Source organism: Takifugu flavidus, unplaced genomic scaffold (assembly GCF_003711565.1).
Source record: "Takifugu flavidus isolate HTHZ2018 unplaced genomic scaffold, ASM371156v2 ctg572, whole genome shotgun sequence".
Taxonomy (NCBI): Eukaryota; Metazoa; Chordata; class Actinopteri; order Tetraodontiformes; family Tetraodontidae; genus Takifugu; species Takifugu flavidus.
In genome coordinates this window covers 4,037-12,728 of record NW_026622185.1, presented here as the reverse complement: position 1 = coordinate 12,728, position 8,692 = coordinate 4,037, and the positions used below count along the sequence as shown (strand labels likewise).

At 43.2% G+C, this 8,692-nt stretch overlaps 1 pseudogene; it reads right to left on the bottom strand.

Annotated features, from left to right (window-relative positions):
• Positions 1 to 2,910: 2,910 nt before the first annotated feature.
• On the bottom strand, positions 2,911 to 8,097 carry LOC130520891 (integrin alpha-6-like; annotated as a pseudogene).
• Between the last annotated feature and the right edge of the window lie 595 nt (positions 8,098 to 8,692).

The window sequence follows — 8,692 nt, the reverse complement described above, 5'->3', positions numbered from 1 at the left end:
AAAGGGGCTTACAGGAGAGGAGGCTGACGATGTAGCGGAGCAGACTGGGGACGAGCAGCAGCGAAGTCAAAACCAGGTGAGCAGACAGGAACCAGAGACGCTGAGGCGTCGTAGTCAGGGGCAAAAGGCAGGTAAGTTGTCCGGGGAACAGGGGAGACAGGCAGAACGAAGACAGGCAGGGGTCGGTAACGGGTAATCCAGCAGGGAAACAACGCTGGAAAGTCTCGCATGAAAGCAGAAGAACAATCTGGCAAAGACTGAGAGGAATAAGCTGCAGCTGTGCTTGCAGGTGAGTGGCGTTGAGCTGACGGGGTGGGAGTGGCTGGCAGGTAGAGTGGAGCAGAGGCAGGGAACTGGGAAATGGGGCTGTGACATCATATGTAGAAATTCAGCAGTAATCAAACTACTGTGGAAGAACCTCTCACAGACTGCCCCCCACCCCCAACACACACACACACACACACACAGACAACAGAACGTTCACAGTCCAGCCCAGGAAGCCGTGCTCCACATTGAAGCCGAAACGACACAAATGAGGGTTCAAGTTTCATGTTGGCTGATGTTATTGTGAGCTGTGACCTCACAGGCTGCTGAGAAGGAGCTTTCCTGGATAGAAATGTGTTAATATAATAGATAATAGAACTGGTTGAGGACGTTATTGTGAAATATAAATAAATGACATCAAGGTGAACTTAATTTGTATGTGCACAATTGATTGTTATTCATATTTTACATTTTACCAAACCCCTGTTTTCTCTCATTCATTGGTTTTTGACAAAAATAAGGAAGTCTTCAGGAGGAGGCAGAGGTGACTCTAGGGGGCGCTGCAGTTAAGATATGCTTAGATATCACCATAAATGCCCAAATGCATCACTATATTTGTTGCAGCCAAAGTTTGCAGACACTTAATGTCTATGTACTAGAGGTAAGAGCTTAAGACCGAGCCCGAGTCCGAGCCCGACCCAACCCGAAATTCGGGTCGGGCTCGGGCTTAAAATGCGTAAAATGTCAATCATTACGTTCGGGTCGGGTCGGGCCGGGCTTCTCTCTCGCTGACTTTTTTTAAATAAATATTTGTTTATAAAAATATACACTAAAACGATGTGTGGATACTAAACTAAGGAATACTTATTATAAATAAATAATTTGGATAAAACAGAGAAGGCGCTGTATGCTAATTGCTATTTAACTACTAAACAGAGCCAGACCATGCCGTGCGCACGTGAATGCCGCGGTCCCGCCCTCTTTTTAATTTTCCATCCATCCATCTGAGGGTTTATTTATTTCCCTTATTTCACAGGAATAACACGCACTTACACCGACGGTGACCGCTCTGGACCACCTACCTCAGCGGGTCTGACTTCTCAAACAGCAGCTGGTCCAGAAACATGTATGAATGGATTCATCCGTGCGCGCAGTCTCAGCGGAGGATTTTTCAAGTCTGTTTGTTTCCGCCTTTAGTAACGAAGACTATAGTGAACCTGCTACGCCCTGGAGGCTTTACCCCAGATGCCCTTCCTCGCGATCTACAATTCCTCCTCCTGAATCCTCACAAATAAAATATAAAATTTCGGGTTTGTTTCGGGCTCAGGCCAGCAAATCAAGTTAATTGATCGGGCTCGGGCCGGGTCGGGCTTTAATACCCGCGGGCCTGGGTCGGGTCGGGCTGGATTTTTAGGCCCGATCTTACCTCTACTATGTACCACATCGACATCAGTGCTGGAGTAATTTTATTTTCTCCCTACAAATTAACAAATATCAAACACGCACTGGTGCTGTGTCACAGTGGATACATTGAGTTCCTCACTATAGAGGGTATAGGGTATAGGGGTTGGTTTTGGACACCGCCTCAGATTTACACGTCATCATTGGAGATTTAACGTGTGTTGATTATTTTCAGGATGGCGAGTTGAGAGTAGAGAGCTATGTAATGCAATGTAACGCTGAATTTCCCCTCAAGAAAGAAAAGGCATGCAGCAAAGGGGGAGTTACCCCCAGAGTGCATTTACTGGTGTCAGAGGCTGAAAAGACTTTGAATGTGAAATTTAGAAATAGAAAGAAATAAGAAAATCATTCAAGAGGTATTTCAGCCAGGATGACAAAATGGATGCGTCTTTGCTGTGGACCTAATGTGGGAGTTGTGACTCTGAATAATCACTCTGCAACAAAAAACTGCAACGATTGTAGACATGTGGTTATATATGTGGGCAGAATTAGCAGAAAGGTAAATGTGCACACATCAGGAAATGATGCTAGAATCTAAGTTTCAGTCTGAGGGGAACTAAGTACTGGTTTACTGCAAAATAAATAAATAAATAAAATATATATATACAAAACTCATTGGATCCGTTTTCACATAGAATTCTCATTTTATTGTCATTTTTTTTTTGATTTTGTCCTTAAAACTCATTAAAGTGGTCGTAAAGCAACTTAAACAGTTTTTTTTGTGTGTGAATGAACTGAATCAACAACAACACCATTTTAGGGAAACGTTGGGGTGGTCCATTTGTCACCAATCCCCCATTTAAATATTCACCATGTGCTGGTGATGTGTTAGTTATCAGTGGATACTTCAAGGTACGGCAAAGCAGGCGTTAAACTGAGTTACATTGTGGCGGACACATAGGGGTGTATCTCACACCCAGGTGATGCATGGGGTGATGGGCGTGGTTAGTCCTTCATTAGATGCACTGTTCGAAGCGCCATTTAGTATTGTCTGGTGGATGCGGAATAAAGACGTTTAAACCATCTGCTCAGTCTGAGTCGTTCCTCGTCCTGCCACAACGTCACAATAACATCAGCACAATTTTGCCTTTAGGTACAGTCACTTTCCCCTGTTGCCCCTGAGAGGCATGGCATTTAGTTAAACAGTGAGTTAAATACGTAAAAGACAGCATCTCTTTGCACACTTCCTTTGTTTATGAAGGAAAATGACCAAAAATATGGTAAAATGAACACTGTTGTAAAAACAAAACACTGTTGATACTAAAGCATCAGTATGGTCCTCATGGACGCTTTCTCTGATCCATAGTCATTATGATCAGTATTCATTCATTCTCAACATTTTTCCCCCATCTCTTCCCACCTCTCGCACCTTCCTCATACATTGAAATATAGCACAGCCTTTTTCATGTTGTAACAGTTTTTTGGTAATAAACGAGTGATATTTTCCGCTTCAATTTCTTTTTTTAAAAAAAAGAAGGTAAATTTCTTCAGGAAATCCCATCTTTAAGGTGGAGAGTTTCTTGGTTTGGGTCCTCAGCTTGGGGTTTTTGATTCCGAGTTGGCCAGTGGATACATCCACGCTGATCACACAGAAAACATAGAAATAATTATGTATATGTTTGTAGCCAATATTTAGAATATTATGTTGCAGCAGTTTGGAGGGCCGTCTTTAACATGGAGTAACTGTTGTTAAATAACTTGGTGTTTTAATATGTGCATCAGCATAGCTGAAATGTATGCAATTTTCAAGCCTCCACTAAGAAATGATTTCATTTACCATCGACAACAAGAAGACCATCATTGCCAGCAACAAAAGCAACGCAATGACAGTGAGGAAGATGATCCACCAGGCGACTTTGGTGAAATACTCGATCTCTCTCTCCATGAATACTGTCAGTTTTACCTGTTGACGTTCAAGTGAATATAGGAATGATTATTCCCCACAGTTAGGCAGCTGAGTGTGATTTTACTATCTTTGGTGTTTACCTGTGTGCTTAGTCTGTCAGATTTTAGCCCAGTGTTTTCTGGAGAGTTTGTCAAACTGAGTGTCGCATCCACGGTAATCATTAAATAATTAAATGAGCTGTAATACTGAAACAGAGAGCTAAGACTTCACAGGTTTTCAATGATGGAAAAATAACTTGAAAGCGTGGTCAGCTCCCACCTCCAGGAATGTGGTGTTCCAGAGACGAGAGTGCAGAACCACCATCGCAGTACTGTCTAGACCCTGCAGGGGGCAGTGGATCTCCACACACCTCAGTCCATCTGTGCAGGTCTGCGAGAAAACACACCTGAAGCTCACGTTCACACACCAATCCATGAGAAATAAACGCAATTCAAAGCTTTCTCACGAGCGTTTTGTATTTCCTTTTTGTCGGGAGAAATAAGAAGTCACCGCTCGTCAGTGCCTCAAGTTCTGCTTCACGTTTTTTCTTGGAGGGTCCTCGCCAACCCTCGATTCCAAGCAGTAACAGGTCAGAAGTGTTGTGTAAAACAGTTTGAGTAATAGGCAGAGGTGTTGGGTACCTTTACATCTTTAAGGTGATCGATCTCATTTACAGGCGAGCAGGGCACAGACTGGACACCTTTACTGCTGGTGTGACTCAGGTACAGAAGCCACTTCCCAGCAGAATTCTCCTTTGGCCAGAAGAGGTTCAGTGAAGCATTAGTGAAGGATTTCAGTGATCTACCCAAATTTGTTATCTGCCGGAATAAGACATCACAGCGTGGTTTGACTTTTTGCTTCAGATGTAAACCTAATATGTTGTATGAAAAAGTAGAGGAAAAGATGATTTACCCTAAATTCATACTGAACTGCAGCTCCGATATCCTCTGCCGATTTTATGGTGCTCTTACCCTCCAAGCTTTGGCCAAAGGACACTTGAGATGGCCTAGTTAATCTGATGGACAAAATGAACCTTTTGCAAGCTCAACCTCAAATTCATTATCAGTTTTGCATATTACATTGCATCTGAAGATCTTGTTCTGCATCTTCAGATAATTAAAAAACACATTTGACTTCTATGACCTCCAAAAAGCACATAACAATGAAAGAAAACATTTCATTTGCGTTATTAAATGACAAACAATGCCACACTTACCCGTATAATTGCAGTTTTAAAATACTTTGGCCACCGCCTCAACTGGTTTTAAGTCCTGCCTGCTGGTTCTGAAAGATTATTCACATTCATGTAGAGTATAGCTCAGTGATCAATAACTTATGCCGGTCTCTGATCACTTACGTTTGAAGCTGCAGAGTGATATTCACAGCCTTTGTACTCAAAGAGATGCCTGATGTTGTTAGCATCACATAGAATGTAACCTACAGGGAGGAAGAAGAAAGTGAGGATAGAAGAGAAACTGGTGAGGAAATTCTGTGGGACTGACTTCTGCATCTCTCTGGATTGGGTTTCCCAGTCCACAGTCTATTAGAGTCCCTTTGTCATTGACTGTACAGTCCACCTTTGGCTCCTAGGGTGATGAAAGATGATTTGGTTTTACAGATGCAGCCATGTCGTCCGCTCTGGTAACTTACAAAGGTTCCTAAATCCTCCGGCACTCACCGAAGCTGTGCTGACAATATCAGAGTAACGGAGAGTGTCTGGCAGACTGATGATTGAGCGAGTTTGGTGGGCGTCATCCCCGCCCCAGTTGGTCACTGTCAGCTCCAAAGCGATGTCTTCCTCAGTTGGAGTGATGACTGCTACACCATCCTCTCTGACAGAAGGACAGAGCGTCCAATCACGCTCAGCTGTAGATCTGTTCCATTGGGCTTGTGGTGCCTCGTCTTACCCGCTGAGCGATCTGAACACGCTTTTGCCATTTTCTGTTTGTCTGGAGCAGAAGTCATACTGTAGATGGAGGTTGCTTTGGCAAATGTTGTCGCTGCCGCAGCCTCTGTTTAGGAGGGTGATCTGTCAAAAACACACAGGGCAGAGGTCATTTGTTACTCTTTCAAAGGTTCTAATATGCTCTTGTGGACAAAGGCGCTTTCTAAAGTTAAATGGTCATGATTTGTGTACCTCTGAGACCTTGTTATTGGGCTGAAAGCGGTCCAGTATGGGTGTAACATGCTCACTGGTCCATTGAGTGGAACTCCCCAGAGACATAGTAACTGAGACGGGGATAGAGTGTAGCCGGTCTTTGAAATCCCGCTGCAAGAGAAGTGGTCATAGTCATCTTTGTCTGTGAACCAGATGATGGGTCTTGTAACACAAGAAAAGAGTACCAGGAGTCTGAGCTTGATGTCAGTACAGATTTCCATATCCTGCCCCGGCAGCTCCAGCTTCCCTCGAGGAACCCCCAGAAAACCCACTCTGGGAGGAAGCCTGACATTGCTCTTCCTAATATCAGCCTCAAAAGTGTAATTGAGTACTGCAAAGGGGAGAAAATTATGCATGTGGATGCAGCAGACGCTTCACTTAAGCAGCCTTTAAGAGATATCATGTAAATGCATTTTTTAAATATCACTTCACAGCTGTTTTACTCCTATTAAGTTACATCTTCAGTCAATCAAATAGAAGAGAAACTTGCTCAGTTTTGGGTTGAAAGACTCCGGGTGTGATATGTAAGAAAAACACGCTTGAGCTGTAAAATAACTGTACAAGTGCAAAAGAACACCCGATCAAAGGTGCTTCCTGTTGTCATGTCATGTTATCGTTTGCGTTTTATACCATACCATGTACGTTTATCACACTGTTCCTTAGTGATGTCTATTTATAGGTGTAACTCGCAGGGTGCTGCTGACACGGACCACGGGCCTCGCTCTGGAACGCAGAAAGCCTGTTGATCATTTCAGTTCAATTGTCTTCATCTCCACGTGCTTAAGTTTTAAATACCTATAAACAAAGACAGAGTCGGACAGAGATCCTACAGCCAAATCAGGTACAGATTATCGTCCACGTCCAAGTTCCCGGACAGTGAATATCCAAACAGCGTCACAGATCTGGATCTGGATGAGAGCACCTGAAGAAAAGAGAACAGTCAATCTCCCTTTCGGCAGAAATGTCCCTTCCAGGCTTCCATATTTACGTCCCTAACTGCGCTGCCTTTGTGTTGATACTGTTTGACGAGCCACAGTAAAGATACACTCGGCCAGACCCATCATATGGTGCTCCAACAGCAATATCTAACAATGGAAACAACAGTAACATACACGATATTAGTTTTTGGTCCGTGGCAACTAACTCATCTTTCTTATAGAACTGTGGTGCCCCTACAGCAAGGTCCTCCCATCTTTGGAAAAGAAAAAAACAGCCACTAATGTCAATATTGATTGTTAGGTGATTGTACAGTAATACCATCATTGACTGTAAAGAGGCTGGGAGAGAGTTGAAGGTCTTGGAGGATAAATAAAAGATAATTTAATTAGATATTGTTCTAAAATAAACCTACCCATCACCGTTGAAATCAGCTACAGCCACATCATATCCAAAAGAAGAGGCCAGACCCGGACCAGAGAGGACCAACTCCACAGACAAGTGTCTCTTGGCTCTAGGGTCTGGCCTAAGAAAGGCCACCTGACCACTGTAACCTCCTCTGGGAGCTCCTGAAACGATGGTCAGCTCACCCTTTCTGATAAGAGCCAGACCAGAGTCAATGGAGAATCCTGGAGGACAGACCCATTACACTTATTAGTGAAACTATAACTTTCATTCAACATGGGAAAAGAATAAGACCAAAACTCAAACCAACCCAGGTAGCTGTTCCTCAGGAGAGGAATAAGCTCGGGATTAAAGTGGTCAATATCTCCGGTCTCCCGTGGGTCATCAATTGGAAATGGAAAGTCGTCTATAGCCTCCATGCGTACGATTCCTGATAAATCACATAAAATTATTATAAATATTAGAATGACATGCAAACTTTGATGCCTGAAGACCCTCACAAACATGAAAACATGTCTCATTTAAGATGTCCTTATCAAAAAATCAGTCTTCACCTTTCCAAGAATATGCCCCCGGTGCTCCGAATAACAGAGACTGGCCATCCTTAGCAAAAGATGCTCCATGACCCTGTTGGCAATATGCAAACCAATGGTGGTTGTTCCGGAAATTGCTGAGATGTTCAGAGTCACAAACCACCCTCCTCCACGTCTTGTCTTGCGTCTGGACCTGTGCCTGCAGGTCATCTCCTAAGAGGTAACACTGGCCTGTCAATAGGTGAGCCACAAAGGCATCTGAGACCCATTGCTGGTATCAATGGGCGCACATCTACAGAGACAGATAAGAAAACAGGTGAAGACCGTTTTCAGTTTTCCAGTTTTTGCTTTATTCTTTCAGGTTGTGTTACTCACCATTACATTTTTCCCAGGACCTTGACTTGTTACTCTTACTCCCATCCACTGGCCGTCTATTCCTCTACTTTCAAGGAACTCTAGAAAATAAAACCACTGAGGAGTTTAAATTTAAAATCAGGAACTGTTTTTTCTCATACTTGTTTTTGAACTATAAGCAGATAAAGAGTTTTGACCCTTTCCTGACCTAAATTATAAATATGAACCTTAAGCTGCAACACAAACCCTTGTTTTCCTTTTTAAAACTCAAACCCTAGTGAAATACTGGACAATTCATACAATTCAATTTGTACTGGTAAAGTACAAATGACCAAGAGGTCGAAGTTGCACAGACACACCGTGAACCAGCGCATCACTGTGAATTTCCAGGTAGACATTTTGCAGAAACTTTACTCGCCGAGAAAACACGTGCAACCGCTGACAGAATAGGGATCAAGGTTTCTAACTAGCTCACCTCAACCACAGACAAAGGACAGGGTGTGGTGCTATTTTCCACCACACAAATATAGCTGCGACGTTGCCCTTTATGACTTCTAACATTAGTAAATATTAACCCACTTTTACTTTGGTGGGTACATGAGAGACTTTCTGAGCAAAAGTCTTGTGGCCTGCACAGATAATCAGTCATGAGTAGATGTGTACAGATACAAATAAAGTCTCAACAGCACCTCCACT